This window comes from Halichoerus grypus, chromosome 10, assembly GCF_964656455.1.
Source record: "Halichoerus grypus chromosome 10, mHalGry1.hap1.1, whole genome shotgun sequence".
Taxonomy (NCBI): Eukaryota; Metazoa; Chordata; class Mammalia; order Carnivora; family Phocidae; genus Halichoerus; species Halichoerus grypus.
In genome coordinates, this window is record NC_135721.1 from 116,579,635 (window position 1) to 116,595,303 (window position 15,669).

General features: G+C 57.6%; 1 protein-coding gene across 3 annotated transcripts in view; it reads left to right on the plus strand.

Annotated features, from left to right (window-relative positions):
* Positions 1 to 260: 260 nt before the first annotated feature.
* DLGAP4 (DLG associated protein 4) overlaps positions 261 to 15,669 on the plus strand; it is a 195,083-nt gene continuing 179,674 nt past the window's right edge. Inside the window, exon 1 of one of the 3 annotated variants that reach the window (XM_036064588.2) lies at positions 261 to 410. The gene's annotated coding sequence lies outside the window, so the exon portion shown is untranslated. The remainder of the gene's footprint in view (positions 411 to 15,669) is intronic. The other 2 variants (XM_036064587.2, XM_036064586.2) reach the window with 2 other exon arrangements.

Genomic DNA, 15,669 nt, shown 5'->3' on the forward strand with positions numbered 1-15,669 from the left:
CGCGACCCAGCGTCGCTGGCGGTGGAGACCCTCCCCCTCCTCTCCGGGTTGCGGGGGCGTGGGTGGGGGTGGGCGCTGGCAACGGCGCGCCCCCCCACCCCACCCCCCAGCCCCGGGCGGGTGGCCGGATCCGCGCCTGGTTTTGGGCGCAGCCGCGCGGCCCCCTCCCCCGCGCGCATCTCCCCGCCCCCCGCCCCCTCCCCGCCGCTCTCGGGGAGCCGGGGCCGCGCGGCTCCTCCTCCCGCAGCCTCATCTGGGGCGCCGCGCCGGCCAGAGGAGAGGCATGGGGCGCCCGCGGGCCGGGGCCGGGGCCGGGGCCTAGGCGGCGGACCTGCGAGCGGACCCGAGCAGCGGCGGCGGCGCAGCGCAGCGGCCGAGCGGGCCGGAGGCGGCCGAGGCGCCGGGCGCAGGTGAGGGAGCGGGGGTGGCGCGCGGTGGCCCTACCCTCTTTCCGGGGCCGGTGCGCTCCGTCCCTCGGCGAGACCCCCAATCCGAGTCTCCTCCCGGACAGACCTCCCTAAACCGAGGGGAGGCGCTGGCGCAGAAAAGCCCCCTCCCCCTGCCAGTTCTGTCTTCTGAGCCCCCAGTCCGAGGGGGCGGCTCTGCGGCTGGCAAGCCCCCTTCTCTGGGTGCGATCCCCAAGTCTAGGTCTTCCTGGATCCCCAAACCGGGGGAGGGCGGCATGGCTGGGGCCCGGAACCCCCTATCCAGGGTCGGACCCCTATTCCACCTCTTTATCCCGTGGACTCTCCCATGCCAAGGGGTTGCCAAAGCTAGGGAGCCCCTCCTCGGCCCCGACCCTCAATCCGCAGGGCGGCCAGGGGGTCAGGCAGACCCCTCCCCTGCCCACCAACCTTGGAGCTAAGGAGAGGGAGGGCTTTGCCAGCCGGCCGGGGCATTCCTCCATTTAGCCCAGCTGCCTCCATCCTGCCTCAGTAGCCCCGGGAGCCTGCCCAGCCAGCTCCCCCCTTCCCGAGCTCTTTTCCCGGACCTGGCATCTGGGGAGGGGGCGGGGGCAACCCCACCTCCCAGCGCTGCATGGCGCCCCCTCCCTTTTTGCATACCCGGGAGGGGCCGGGCTGACCCCGGCACCTGGGCTGGGGGGGCGCTCACATGGCCATGGGAGGCCCCCACGTGCGGCGCCCCGCGGTGAAAGGGGTTCGCGTTCAGAGCCGGTGGCAGGTGGACCTGCTGGCCGGAGAGGCCAGCTGGGTCCAGATGTGCAGGGCCTGCTGGGAGGGGACATGTGCTACCTGGACATGTGATGATGGCCCCTGGGCTCTTTCGACCAAACCTACCGGCTCCGATCCCCCTCCATCCTTCCATTCCTCTATGCTTTCGTCCCTCTCCCTTCTCCCCTTCTTCCTCAGAGCTGCCTGTGTTGCAGAGGGACCAGCGGCCAGAGACTGTTGATGCTGTGGGGGGAAAATGAAATGGGGAAATGGGTTATGGGTTGGCAAAGGCTAGTTATGGGGGTGGGGGTGAGGGGTGAGGGGATGGATGGGGTGCTCTGAAGCTGGAAGCCTCAAGCTTGGAGGGCCGTGCTAGTGGGGGGGTTCCTGCACCCCCACCTGCCTGCAAGTGGAAATGACAGAGGGGGAGGGGGCTGCAGTCCCCAGACCCGGGAGGCTGGACCCGTCTGCCTCTACCCCCCTTGCACCTCCACTCTCAGCCTAGCTCCCTGGGGTCCTGGCTGTCTCTGCCTCTGGGCCTTCACTTGTGGGAGGGGGCTGTGTTTTCTTCCAGGCTCAAGGTGGTGGAACGAGGTTGTACAGGATCATCTCAGAGAGTGACTGTTGGAGGAGCCCAGTTTCTGTCCCACAGAGGGAACTGTGGGCCGTCTGGTCCCAGGGTGGCCTGAGAGGCCTGAGCCAGGCTCCCAGTGGCAGTAGGGCTGGGTGGGGCCGCAGCGCTGGGTGACCGATTGGCGGCTGGAGCGTTGGGAGCCACTGCCAGGCCCCGGAGCCGAGCCGAGGCGAGCCGGCTGTCGGAGGCCAGTCAGCGGCAGATGCAGAGTGTGTTCCCAGCAGCTCCTGGAGCCCCTGGCTGTGCACGTGGGGGCAGGCTTGTGTGCGTGTGCCTGTGCTGTGGGAGGGGTGCGCACCAGGACTCCTGGGTCCTCCTGGAGCCCAGAGACAACGGCTCAACTTCTGTGAGTGTGCTGTGTGAGATGTCCATGGCACCCTTCCTTCGTTCTTCCATCAGAGCCTGGACTAGGCCTGTGCTGGGCGCTAGGGACACAGGATGATCTGGTGTCGTCCCCACCCTCAGGGAGCCTTTGTTCTGGGGGGGGGGGCAGTCTGTCCCAGGTGCTGGGGCGGAGTGCAATGCCCAGACTGCAGAGAAAGTGCGGGGTAGAGGAGGCCTAATGACTGAGTTTTGTGGGACCCAGGGCGGCATCCAGCTGGTCCCAGCCTTGAGATGGAGCCGCAGGTCTGAGGGCTGTGCCCTGGGCGCAAGGCTGCCTGGCCGCTGAGTTGGTGTTTTTGAAAGGAGGCTGAACAGCACTTGGGAACTAAGGATAGATCGTGCACTTTGGAGCTTTTGTAAGACTCAGTGACGAATTGGACGTACCAGGGGCACCCACTGGCATCTCGTTATGTACTTGTGCAGTTTATGGGCCACTGGCTTCTTAAATGCCTGTGTTTCTACGGGATGGGGAGCCTCAGAGGAATTGTACTGGGCACTCTGTGGGACAGAGTCTCTATGCTCCCATATATCTGTGATTAATTGATAGATTCACTCATTCCAAACAGCATTAAAAAGTAGCATTATCTGACTATAGTGTATATAAACTTTTCGACTTAAACATTTTGAAATGTGCATTAATAAAATCTCGAATGCAGATTTTTTTTTCAAAAAGCACACCGCGGGTATTCAGTAAATGTCCACTGCTCCCAGGATGAAGCCTAGCGTCCTCCCCATGCTAGCCCCTCGCCTCCCTCTTTGGCTCTGGTCCCCCTGGCCTGCTTTCGGTTCCTGGATCAGGCCATGTTGCCTCCAGCCTCAGGGTCTTTGCACACACCGCCCCCCCCCCCGCATTTGCCTACTTAATTACTACTCATCATCCAGATCTCAACTTAGGCATCACTTCCAGAAAAAAGCCTTCCCTGACACCCAGGCCAGATCGTCTCCCTGTCACCACCTTCCCAGCCCCTATGGGCTTCTGCCTTCCTTATCCTGGTCACTGTTCCTTATTGTCAGACGCCTCTGCATGCAGCTGTTGTGGAGATGAGCAGGGTCACGCCTGCCTTTTCATGCCGTCCCACTGGTGCTAAGGACAGGTCTTGGCTCATCCCTGGCCCTCAGTCCATTTCTTTGGCTGAATGAATGGACAGATGAGCACTGTTTGGGCCATCCTAAGTCGAGGGCTGGGCAGTAGGACATGGTGAAAGCCTTGGCCAGGTGCAGGCGTCAACACGGCTGTCCATATGGGCTCCTGCCTCCAGCTGGGCCTGCAAACTCAACAGCGTTTGACCAGGCTCTGTGGGGTTATAGGTCCATGGCCTCTAAAACTCCAGTGTGTCTGTGGGACCCCAGAGGCTCTACAGGAGAGTGAGGAGCCATGCTTGGGCAGGAGCCTGTGTCTTTGGGGGTGTCTGGGCTGATGTTTTATTTCTGCCGGTTCATTACCCACATCATCACCTGCTCACTTTCCATTCAGTAGGTCACCGGCTTGTCCAGTAGCTTGTCCGCCATTTCCTAATGCTCCATTCTGTCTTTGGGCCCCCAGGGCTTCCCGAGACCTGCTCGGTGCCCCCCAGGCGTGGAGACGGAGTCAAACCCACGGGGCCCTGCTCTGTGAACTGTAGTCATCCCGCCAGGCCCCTTCGGTGGTAGAGGCTGGTGCTGTCCAGTGCTGGGAAGGGGCATGAGTTTGGGCCCAGGGAAGTGCTTTCTGAAGGACGTGCACTAGATCTGGAGTGGATTCCGAAGGATTTGAAGGATCTGGGTAGATGGAGAATGGCGGGAAGAACTACATTGATGAGGCTGGGAGGCAGCCACATGCTGGGCGGGCCTGGGGATGGGGGCGGCCACCAGAGGCTGGTCGTGGAGGTGGGCGCTGTGCCAGCATGGTGAGTATGCTGTGTGCCCTTGGATGCAGCGTGTCCCCTCTCGGGGCTCCCCTGATACGGTGCAAGCTTGGACCTTGTGATCTCAGAGAACTTGCACCCTCGCAGTGTGGCGTCTGTGATCCTGACAGCCCAGGAAGGGACTCTCGAGGCTCCTACCTCTTCTTTGGGCGTGTGGGGAGCCAGGCTGGGGCTTGGTTCGCTCTAGTGGCTTTGGAGGGCAGTGCGTGTTAGCACCTGGGGCGGGGGCCAGCAGGGCTCTGACGAGGCTCAGCAGTTTCTTCTAACAGTCAGTTGGCCCTGTCAGTTAAGGGAGTGCAGGGGCTGGCTCTATTGGGAGGGCCTCCCCGTCATGCAAACTCTCACTGCACCCTTTTGGGGAAAGGCAGTCCCTGATGAGAGGCTTCCTGTGTGTTGGACCAAAGACAATCCCACCTTTGACTTCATCGGATTCTTGTTGGGGGGGGGGGCCCTTTTAAGACTCATGTGACCTGACTTTTGTTGTGGCCCATGGTGGGGGGAGGGGTACCCCGACACCCCGTCCACAGTGTCTGCTGGTGGCTGCCCCCAGCCAGGACGGAGGCCTTCAGGGCACGTACAGCACTCAGTTTGCAGAAGACCTTGAATCTCCGCATCTTCCCACCACCCGCAGGGGTAGGAATGAAAAGGGATGTTGTCTCCATTTGACAGATGAGGAAATTGAGGCTCAAGGAGGTTGGGTGGCTTCCCAAGGTCACTCAGAGGGTGGCAGGAGGTGAGCCCACAGCCCGGGAGCCCTGGGGGTGCCAGCACACGGGAGCCTGTTGCTAACTGATGGCACATCATTTCCTGAGCCGAGGAGTGGGGCTCTGGATCCCTCTGTGCTGGGTTTCGCAACGCCGCCTCCTCCCCGCCAAGCTGTCTGACGTGGCCTTTTCAAAAACCCAAAATGAATGGAAGCAAATTTTGTTTGGAGAATTTTGCTACACCCTTCACCAGGGCTGGTTGCAAAACCAGGCTTGGGGATCCCTGCTGCCGTTGGTGATGATCCCGACGATGGCAATCGTGTCATTGGTTAACACCCACTTGCTGAACAAAGCACTGGTGACCAGCTCCCAGGAGCCACACGCGGTGCCGGGCCCTCTGTCTCGTGAGCACCAGCTCTAAGCACCTTAAATTCGGCCTCTCCTTTAGTCCCATGACACCCTATCATTATCCCCATTTTACAGATGAGAAGACAGGCACAGAGAGCTGGAGTCTCCCCAGGCCCCAGAGCTGGCCAAGTGGCAGTGCCAGGATTTGAATCCAAGCCGCTTAGAGTATAGAATCTGGTCTCCGCCCACATTCTGGAGATGTGTTCACCAGCAGTGATGGGGGAGGGGGATGTAGCAGCGGGCATTGGGCCACGGGAATTGAATGTGGCGGACCCAGACCCTGGCTTGCCGGAACCTGGCCGCTCCCTGGAGGCAGAGCTTGGCTGGAGCTGAGAGCAGGCTCACGAGCAACTCTGGATGTCATCGGTCCCTCCTGGGCCCCACCAGGGGCTTGCTGGGTCTCATGGCTGTTAACAAGAGGAGTGCCAGGGCCCTTCCCCGCGAATTTGCTCTTCACTGACTCAGTTCTGGGAGGTGGCCCCTCTGTCAGGCTCCAGGGGCGATGGGAGGCGGCACAGGTGCTGAGGGGGGGACCAGGGATGCAGCATGATAGAGAGAGAATGGGATGCTGGCATCCTGGGACCCCTTGAGGAAGGGGCAGACCCCTCACATCCAGCAGCCCCTGGGGCCTGGCATGGGGACGCAGACGCCTCGGAGAAGGGCAGCAAGGCAAACATGGCATTTGCCTTCCTTCCTCCAGCGTGAGAAGGCCTGAGCAGGTGATCCATCTCCTGGAGTTTGCTTCAGAAATGGCTAAAGCCACATTTGGTACATGAGGGGTCATCTTTAGAAAGCACACAATGTGGGCAGGTTCTGTCTTTGATAATGCAGAAATGGGGCAGGCATCCTGGCATGGAGTATAAATGGAGTATAAGACCACTTATTGAGCACCTGCTGTGTACCTTCACACTGTGCTGGGCCCCACCACAGGGGCTCAGAACCACACCCTGATGAAGTGTTTGTGATTGCACAGGAGGGAGTCTCTGTGCCCCCAGATACGGGGCTGGGGAGTGGAAACTAGGCCTCTGGGTTCACATATTTTTCTTTCTGCAGTGACAGATGAGCCTGCGGTGACAGGGGTGGGTCCAGGAGGTTTTTGCTTTGCAGCTACCAGGAGATGGTTTGGAATGACTGGTGAGCTGGTTTGCTGCTGTGTGTCCTCTATGGAGTCCCAGCACCTCTCTGGGCCTCATGGTCTCCATCTATTTGTTGAAGGGCTGGGGGTTAGGGCTCCACGGATCACCTAGCTCGGCCCTCTGTGGCTCCAGGAGTGAACCGAGCTGAGATTCCCTCTGGAAGGTGTCAGGGAGCCCCCACTGTCCTCACCCCTGACCCTCTGCCTGGCTTCCCACTTCTCCCTGTCCCCCAGGCCCAAGCCAGAGGGCGGGAGCCTTTTCTTCCGCCCACTGCGGGCTGACTGCGCGCAGTGACGCAGCAACCAAGGGCTCTGGAGCGCAGCTTGGAAACGGGGATCCGGGTTTGCTAAAGACAGGGGAAAAAAGGCTCTTCCCACCACCCCCAGCTGCCTGCCTGCCTCCCTCCCTCCCCCGGCTGCCGCCAAGCCCTGGCACCTCCTCGGCGCTGCCAGATCCACTTGTAGGGTGGGAGGCTCAGCTGTAGAGGGGCCCCGGTTCAAGTCCCAGTGTGCCCAGGCCTCGCTGTGTGGCCGTGGCATGCTTGCCTGCTTTTCTGGGCAGTGTGCACGGTGAGGGCTGGACTTTGGGATTCGGAGGCTGACTGGGCAGCTTGCAATGATGGCTCTGAGGGTCCCATGTGACTCGGGAGGAGCTCCTGGGAGGATCGGGCCCTCTGCCACCTGTGTACTCTACGTGTGCCCCCCACAGTGGAGGGAGCAAAGTGCTATGATCCTCTTCATCTTCCATCCAAGGAAACTGAGGCCACGCAGCAGGTGGATGGTGGAGCCAGGATCGACACCAGGTCTGTGTGACTCAGGCATCCAGGCAAGAAGGCAGACCCCAGGCAGGAGGCCAGCTGGGTCACTGTGAGCCTCCTGTTGTCTTCTCTGAGTCTCAGTTTCTGCACCTGTGCAGTAGGAGTGGGGTGGGGTGGGGGGTTGGGGCTGCCCCAGCCCATCTCTGGGCCCCCACCTGGCACTGCTGGGAACTTTCTGAGCTTCCTCACCGACCTCCAGCTCCCAACCTGGAAGCCAGGGTGTGATGACAGGCGAGGAAGTGTCAGCATCTCGCACCTCTCCTCTGGGGAACCTGCCACCTTTGGGGTGTGAGAGATTCCTGGAGGACTGGGCATATGCGAGGCCTTCCAGGGACAGCCTGGGTGGGGACAGAGGGAGGTTGGCTCTGGGCAGTCTGGGGGGCTTGGGTCTCTGCTGGGCCACCTCTGCCTGTCTGTGGCTCTGACCCTTGCACGTTGGGTTCAGCAGGGGACTCTGGGAGAGAGTGGGCGTGGACAGGGAGGTGGGGCCACGCTCCACCCCTGACTCCCCTGCGTGCATGTGTGTGTGGGGTGCGTATGCGGAGTACGTGTGTATGTTTTATGGGCCATGTGTGTACCTATGGTATGTCATCGGGGAGTACGGGGAGTGTGTGAGAGATGCGCGTGGGAGTGTGCGTGCATGCGTGCAAGCGACGTTGCCTCCACTGGAGCCAGGCCCTTTGTGTATCGTCAGATCCTCTTGACACTGGGAGGCAGATGTTACCATCCCTCTAGTCCTCCTTTTCCCCCCTTCCTTCTCAAATGTTCGTGCAGCAAATGCATGTGAAGTGCCTGCTCTGTGCCCAGAGCGGGTGTTGGGCCTGTGTCAGTGGGCGCAGCCCCCGCTCCCTGCCTCTCGGGAGGCCGGCAGCCCCGACGTAACCTCCCAGGTGAATGTAAACTCGCCGCCGTGACAGGTGCTGCTATCACAGTGACAAGTACAAGGAGACCTAGGCTGGCGGGGCAGGGAGGGCCGCCCCGAGGAGGTGACACTCGACCTGTCACCTAAGAGCCAGAAGGAGCGAACTGGGACGGAAAGGCCTGTGCTGGGCAGCAGGGGCAGTGTGAGGCTCGAGAGCCTGGAGAGCAAGGGACCTCGGGGAGGTGGAATCAGGGCCTGGGGGGATACAGGTGGGCTCTTGGCACAGGACGAAGCTGAGGCTCAGACAGGTGAGGCAGCCTGCCCAGGTGGGGCTGGAAACTTGGCCAGAGGGTCTGTCCTGGTTGTAGTTAGCAGAACCCTTGACTCTCATCGGGACCTTTTGAGCAATCTGCCTGAGGTCCCACAGCAAGTTAGCATGGAGCGAGGCCTCCTCCTCTCGGCACTGTCCCCCTGCATGGATGCTTCCCGCTGAAAGAAACTGAGGAGCCACAGAAGGTTCCGGAGCAGGGCAGACCCATAGTGCTCTCTGGGCCGGCCACACCCCAGGCCTTCCCAGCACTGGCACGGAGTGTTGGTCATCTGCCTGCCTGCTGAGGCTGAGGCCAGGGCCAGTTGACCTCTGCCGACCCAGTGTGTCACCACCCTCTGCTGACGCTGGATGGGGCGGGGGCACAGCTAGTGGGCAGTGGTGGGCAGGGGACCCCATGGCCACCAGCCCTGCAGCTTCCAGGAACCCTTTGCCAGGCTGGATTTGATCAATGACAAGGCCATTTCTGGAAGCCAGTGGGGAGGCAGCCTTGCACCTGGAGCCCTGGGGGTGGGTCTAGGGGCTCAGCTATAGAGCAGAGGTTGGGCTCCTTCCCTGCCTAAGTCCCCTTCTCAAGCATCTTTTGGTTCTAGCCTTCACGGCCTCTGGCCAAGATGACTGTCCCAGCCCCCTCCCAGGTCTCCTGCCAGTAATACCATCTACACGCAGGCCAAGTGATTGATCCAGAAACCACACCCGGCCCCTTACACCTCATCATGAGCCCTGAGCAGTCAGTGCTTCTGTCACCCGCCTCTGTGCGCTCCTCCAGCCCCCTCCAGCTCCCTCCAGCCCCTGGCGTGCTCTCACTTACAGCTCAGCTGAACGAGCTGGGATTCACAGAACACATCATGTCATCTGGCCCTCAGCCTTCGCATTCACTGTTCCCTCTGCCCAGAATACCCTTCCCCAAAGTCCTTGCTCAGTAACTCCTATTTGTTATTGACTACTCAGCTCAGGCCTTGCCCTTCCAGGAGACTTTCTTATCCACATGAGTCACTCCCGCCTGGATTCCACTTACGTGTCTGCCTCCCCTACCCCTCCAGGCAGGGGCCAGGCTGGTACCTCTTGGCGCCCCACGCCCCCAGCAGTGCCTAGCCTGGGGCCTGGCACACAGTGGGTGCACAGCTCATGAGTGTCAGCCGAGCACTGTTGTACCCAGTGGCCAGAGTACCGCCTGTGTCCTCTCAGGCCCCCCCCTACAGGGGCCGGGTCACGTGGCAGGTGCCTCGGACAAGAGCTCAGCCCACATGTCCCACTGGGACCCCTCTGCTCCTCTCCTCTAGGACTGGGAGTAGGAGCAATGGCTGCATGAGCCCATCTGGGGCGATGTGGGGGTGCCTGGGGCTGGGCAAGCAGGAAGTTGGCTGGTCGGTTGCCTCATTTTAGCTTATGGACCCACCAGGGCTGTTTTTTGCCAACCTGGGGAGAAGCCCGACTGTTTGAAAGGAATACATTTCTTGTTCTTTATGCCTCTGAAATTTAAGGGTCCATTGTCAACGCAGCCTAGTCCACACTATTATAAAGCTCTACTACGTGCCAGACATTATTCTAGGCAATGGGGATAATGATATTCCGCTGCGGAGGCTACCTTCGCTCTGTGGTGCCACATAGTAGGTCCGCGGGTTAGCCGAGCTTCTCGGATCTATTCTCCTGTCTGTAAAGAGTCGTAAGGAGCAGCCGCACAGGGAAGGCTGAGGTTGGGGGAGGCATCTCTGACAGACCGGGGGCCACTAGAGGGGAGCCCCTGCATGCCCAGCCCGGGAGCAGGGTAAACCGCACCGCTGGAAGCTGCTCTTACCTCTCTTCCTCCCCATCTCAGGGTCCACCATCTGCGTCGGGTATCTATCCCTGCATAACACAGGACCCCAAAAGTTAGTGGCTTAAAACAATCGTAAACATTTATTGCCTCTCTCTCTTTCACACATACACACATGCAGGAGCCACTCTGAGGGAGTCTGGTGTAGGCTCCTCACCCGTGTGTTAGACAGGAGTGATGCCGACTGTTTCCCGTAAGGCCTGGGCCAGACCTTGAGTTATTTGTCTCTAACACCCCCCAGGCCCTCTGGGTGGGAGGAATCGCTGTCCCCTACATGTGGGGAAATAAGTCACAGAGAGGGAGGATGACACTCCTAAGGTCCAGCAGGCACCTGGTAGAGCTAGGATTTGAGCCCAGACTGGCTGTCCTCATAGCCTATGCTCTTAACCACTGTGTCATCCTGGCCAGGGTGAGTGTGAGTGGGGTGGGGAGGGAGACTCTGGGAGGGCCTTAGCGACCGTTTAAAAACGAGGTGTTAATAGCAGCAAGTATTTATGTCCAGCTGCTTTAATGAGCAGGTTTTGTTTTTTTTTTTTCCTGGTTTTGTTTTTAACCGAAAGAACAAAATTGAGTGGAAAGGTGGCAACTGCCTCAGCCCTGAGGATTCTGGGAAGGCTTTTCGGAGCCACAGGCCGACCGCCCTGGAGTGGCCGCCAGCAAGCTTGTCCACCCACAGGAGGGAGTGAGCCGACTCTGAGCATTTGGCCTGAGCTGGGTCCTGGCTCAGCTCACCAGCTATGTGACCTTCAGCAAGTCACAGAAATCTTTTTGAGCCTCAATTTCTCCATCTGTTCCCCACGGGATAATAGTGTCACTGCCTGTCTGGAGGCTTGGTGTCAGAGTGAAGTGAGTTCTGTGTGTTAAAGTCCCGAGGACAGGGCCCAGCACATAGTAGGTGCTCGAGAAAAAGCAGCTGGTGGTGTTGGGCTCTCTTATGACCTCCCCTGGCCACATGCGCACACACTGTGTCCTCTAGCATTCCCTCCCCACACTCCAGCCCAGATCGGCTCACAGGTCAGCCTAGGCCTCCCAGTGAGACCAGCACACAGAGGGAGGGGGAAGCTGAGGTCCAGAGATGACTTGCCCTGAGGGCCTCAGGGGTAGAGATGGGACTGAATCAGAGGCCTGGACTCGGGATCTTGTGCTCATTCTGCCATCCCACTCTGAAGGGTCCTCAGGAGAACCTCAGGACGCTGAAGGAATTCCAGCCACTCTCAGGCTGCCTGGGAGCCAGGACCCTTGGGTCCTCCTCCCCTCACTGCCCCCCAGGCCCCTCTATGACCCTGTTGAGTTGCCTCCCTCTCTGTGCCTTTGTTGCAACAAGGTGGTGGGGAGAGCCTGGACTGCCAGGGAGCAAGGCCCCCTCCCCCAGGCCCACCTCTGGGTCCCCCTCCCCCAGGTTCACTTCTGTGTTCTCTCCCCCAGGCCCACCTCTGGATTCCCCTCCCCCAGGCTCACTCCTGTGTCTGCCTCCCCCAGGCCCCACTTCTGTGTCACCGCCCCCCCCTCCCCCCGCTGTGTCCCCTCCCTCCTCTGCTGTCCTGATTTGTGCTTGGCCCATATTTAAAGCAGCAGCTTTTAGGTGGAAGGTCAGGCAATGGGAATTCCTGCTTGGGGAGGCCCACCCAGGCCCACCCCTTACCCTGGGGCCCAGAGTGGACTCTGTCTGCCAGGGCCGGTGGCTCTGGGCCTGTGGGCCAGTGCTCCTGTAAAGATTCTTTCAGCGCTGCAGGCCCACCATGCCCCCCACTCCCTCTCTGTGTGTCCTTCATTGGGGAGCAGATATATTTAGACCAAATGCTCCGTTCTGTGCAGATTCCATATCCACGGTGCCTGTCGGGGCTGGTGGAGGCAGGGCCCATGAGCAGCCACGCCTGGTACCCGGCATCTGGGCTGTTCGGAGCTCTGGGGCCGGGGTGGCCGGACCAGGACTCTCCCCTGCTGACTGCGGATGGATCTTCCTCTCCACCTCCCTGTCCCCTAGAGCCACATCTCTCTGACCATTGGCCAGCAAGGCTCAGCCGAACTCAGTCATTTGCTCCCCTGCCCCCCACTTTCTGAGCCTCTCCATCCTCCTGGTCCCTCTCAGCAAGTGCAGCGCCTTCTGCCTTGTATAGTCAGTCCGGGAACATATATTTTGTGTCTGCTGCGGGGCAGGCCCTTGCTGGATGCCGGGGACATGGAGGTGACTAATAAGGCCCTCACGGTGGCCACATCCCAGTCTGGGAGGTGGCTCGCAGGCCACTAAGATAGCATCAGGATACCTGTTGCCACAGCAGGAGGCCCTAGCACAAGGGACACGAGACCTGCGGCAGTGATCAGGGAGGGCCCCCTGCAGGACCGGCGGTCCCAGCTGAGACCTCTCGGTTCAGAGGGAGCGAGCCGATGACTGGAGACCGGGCAGATGTTCCTGGCAGAGGGAACAGCACGTGCAAAGGCCAGGAGAGGAGTGAGAACCTGGCTGCGCTGGGGAGAGAGGAGAGCAGGAAGGCAGGCAGGAGCTCGGTCTTGCTGAGCCTCAGCTGCCAGTCTGAGGGTCTTGCCCCCCTTCCTCCTGCCCCGAGCACTGGAAAGCTGGGGGACCTTTTCCAGCAGGCCAGTGTCGGGTCTGGTGTGAGCACGGCAGGGCGGCTGGTCAGTGGTCCCCCCCACTGCCCACCCGGCTGGCTCTGGCTTCCGCGGCAGATGTGCTGTGCCCGGCTGGGTGGGAATCAGAAATAGCTCACACGTGCTCAGCGCTTGGTGAAGCAGCTCCCCCCGTCCCGGCGCATTTCATCTGCACCCGAGTCAAGGACAGCTCAGTGCTCGCAAGCTGGGTGACCTTCTCCCTCCGTTTATTAATACACCGCCCACTTGGGGCTGCAGGCACAGCTGGGAGAATGTGTGCAGGGGCGGGGGTGGGGGGGTAGGGTGGCAGCAGGGGTGTCCTAGACAGGGGAAATGCCTAGGGGCTGGAAAATGATACCTACCCACCAGAACACTCACTGTCCAGCCAGATAAACCCCCAAGTACAAAAATGAGTGTAAAATTCCCTGGAATCCACCTCCCTGTGGTGACCATCATTAACATTTTGATGTCCGCCTTCCAGATATCTCTCCAAGTTGATCTTCCCTGGCAGATGGATTCATTCATTCGTTCATTGATTCATTCATTCATCAAATATTTGTTAAGTGCTCACTCCATGCTAGGCCCTGTGGTGAGCAGAGGGGGCATGGCTCTGAGTCTTAGGGAACTCAAAAACGCAAATAAAACAGGGATGAGGTCCACAGAGAAGGGGCATTGGAACTATGAGGTCTCAGCCCAGGCTGGGTTTTGGGGAGGACTTCCTGGAGGAGGTGACACTTGGGTTGAGGCCTAAGAGGTGGGGAGAATTCCCCCCAGCAAAGAGATAATGAGGAAAATCATTCCTGCCAGAGAGAATGGCAGATGTGCAGACCCTATGGTGTGAGGGCAGTGGTGTTTTCAGTAAAGAGAAGGGAAGATGGGGAGGCTGAGTGCTGGGGTGAGAGAGGACAAGGTGAAGCACGAGGGAGTGGCAGGGACCAGACCATGCGGGGCCTCACGGGCTGTGTGCAGGGCTTGGGGATTTCCATAAGAGTGTGGGCTCTGGTGCTGTTGAGACTCACGTTCAAATCCAACTGCACCACCTAGCTGGTTGACTTCAAGCAAATTACCTAACCCCTGTGCCTCAGTCTTCTTGACTGTAAAGTGGAGCCAGCAATAGTCCCCACCTCAAAGACTGTTGTAAGGATGAAATGATGTAAGGAAATTCTTAAGACAGCACTTGGCATACAGAAATTGCTCATAAATTGTAGCCATATAATGTTGAGGTCATCTGTAGATGAAGTGTGTGTGTGTAGACGATTTTGCATAAATAGGGTCATATTAGTTCTGTTTGTCTGTAGCTACTTTTCCCCTTGATGCTAGCCATCTTTCTGAGGCAATGGCTACAGAGTATTATTATATTTAAGATGTTTGTATTGAGGTGTAACATGCGTTGTAGAGTGCACTAATCTTCTGTGTATAGTATAGCTTGATCCATGTGTATATATGTATATATGTCATATATATCATATGTCACATATCATATGGCATGTATATCATATATATATGTCTATAACCACCTGGTAACCACCACTCAGATCAAAATATAGGATATTTCCAGCTCCTCCAGAAGGCTGTCATGCTTTTTCCCAGTTAATTCCCCACCCCTCACCCCTAGTGGTTACCATTATTCTGACTTCCAGAACCATAGCTTAGTTTTGACTATTCTAGACCTTCATATAAATGGTGATCATGCAGGATGTCCCTTTTGTATCTGGCTTCTTTTGCTCATCATTTTGTCTGGAAGATTCATCCATGTCTTGTGGCTTGGTAGTTCATTCTTTTATATTGCTGCCTAGTATTTCACTGAGTGAATATTTCATACTTTATCCATCCTATTGTTGATAGACATTTAGATTATTTCCAGTTTTTGACTATATGGAATGTGCTGCTCTGGACTTCTTTATACATATTTTTCGGGGGAACTTATGAAGTTATTTCTATTGGGTATATAGCCAGGAGTGGTTTCTAGGTTGTAGAAGATGCAAATGTTCAGCTTTAGTAGATAGTGCCAGTAGTAGTAAAAAAGTGACTGAACCAATTTGCATTCCCACCCGCAGAGCGTGAGGGTTCCAGTTGCTCCACATCCTCATCAACACGGTGACTAAAGATAATTAGATAGTTTCTAATAGCTGCAGGGAACTCTGCTACAAAGTTGGACCACCTTGAACCAGCTCCCCAGTGATGGACATTTAGGTTGTTGCCAACATTTACATGATTTTTTTAAATTAAAAAGCAAAGATACGGGGTGCCTGGGTGGCTCAGTTTGTTGGGCATCTGCCTTCGGCTCAGGTCATGATCCCAGAGTCCTGGGATCGAGCTCCGCATTGGGCTCCCTGCTCAGCAGATAGCCTGCTTCTCCCTCTGCCCCTCTCCCCACTTGTGCACTTTCTCTGTCTCTCTCAAATAAATAAAATAAATTCTTACAAAAAGACAAAGATAAATCAATAAAATAAATATTTAAAATTAAAGTAATGGAAGCAACCAAGATGTCCTTCAATAAATGAATGCATAAATAAATTGTGATACATCCATTTAATGGAATATTATTCAGTGATAAAAAGAAATGAGCTATCAAGCCACAAAAAAGACATGGGGGAGTTTTAATGCAATTACTAAGCAAAAGAAGCCAGTCTGAAAAGATTACATACTGTCTGATTCTGACTATATAACGTTCTGGAAAAGGTAAAACTGTAGAGACAGTAAAAAGATCAGTGGTTGCCAGGGATTTGGGGGAGGGGAGGGGGGGATGAGTAGGTGGAGCATAGAGGATTTTAGGGCAGAGAAACTCTTCTGTATGATACTGAAATGGTGGATACATGACATTATACGTTTGTCTAAACCCATAGATCTTTACAGTACAGAGTGAATCCTAATGTAAATTGTGGACTTTAGTTAAT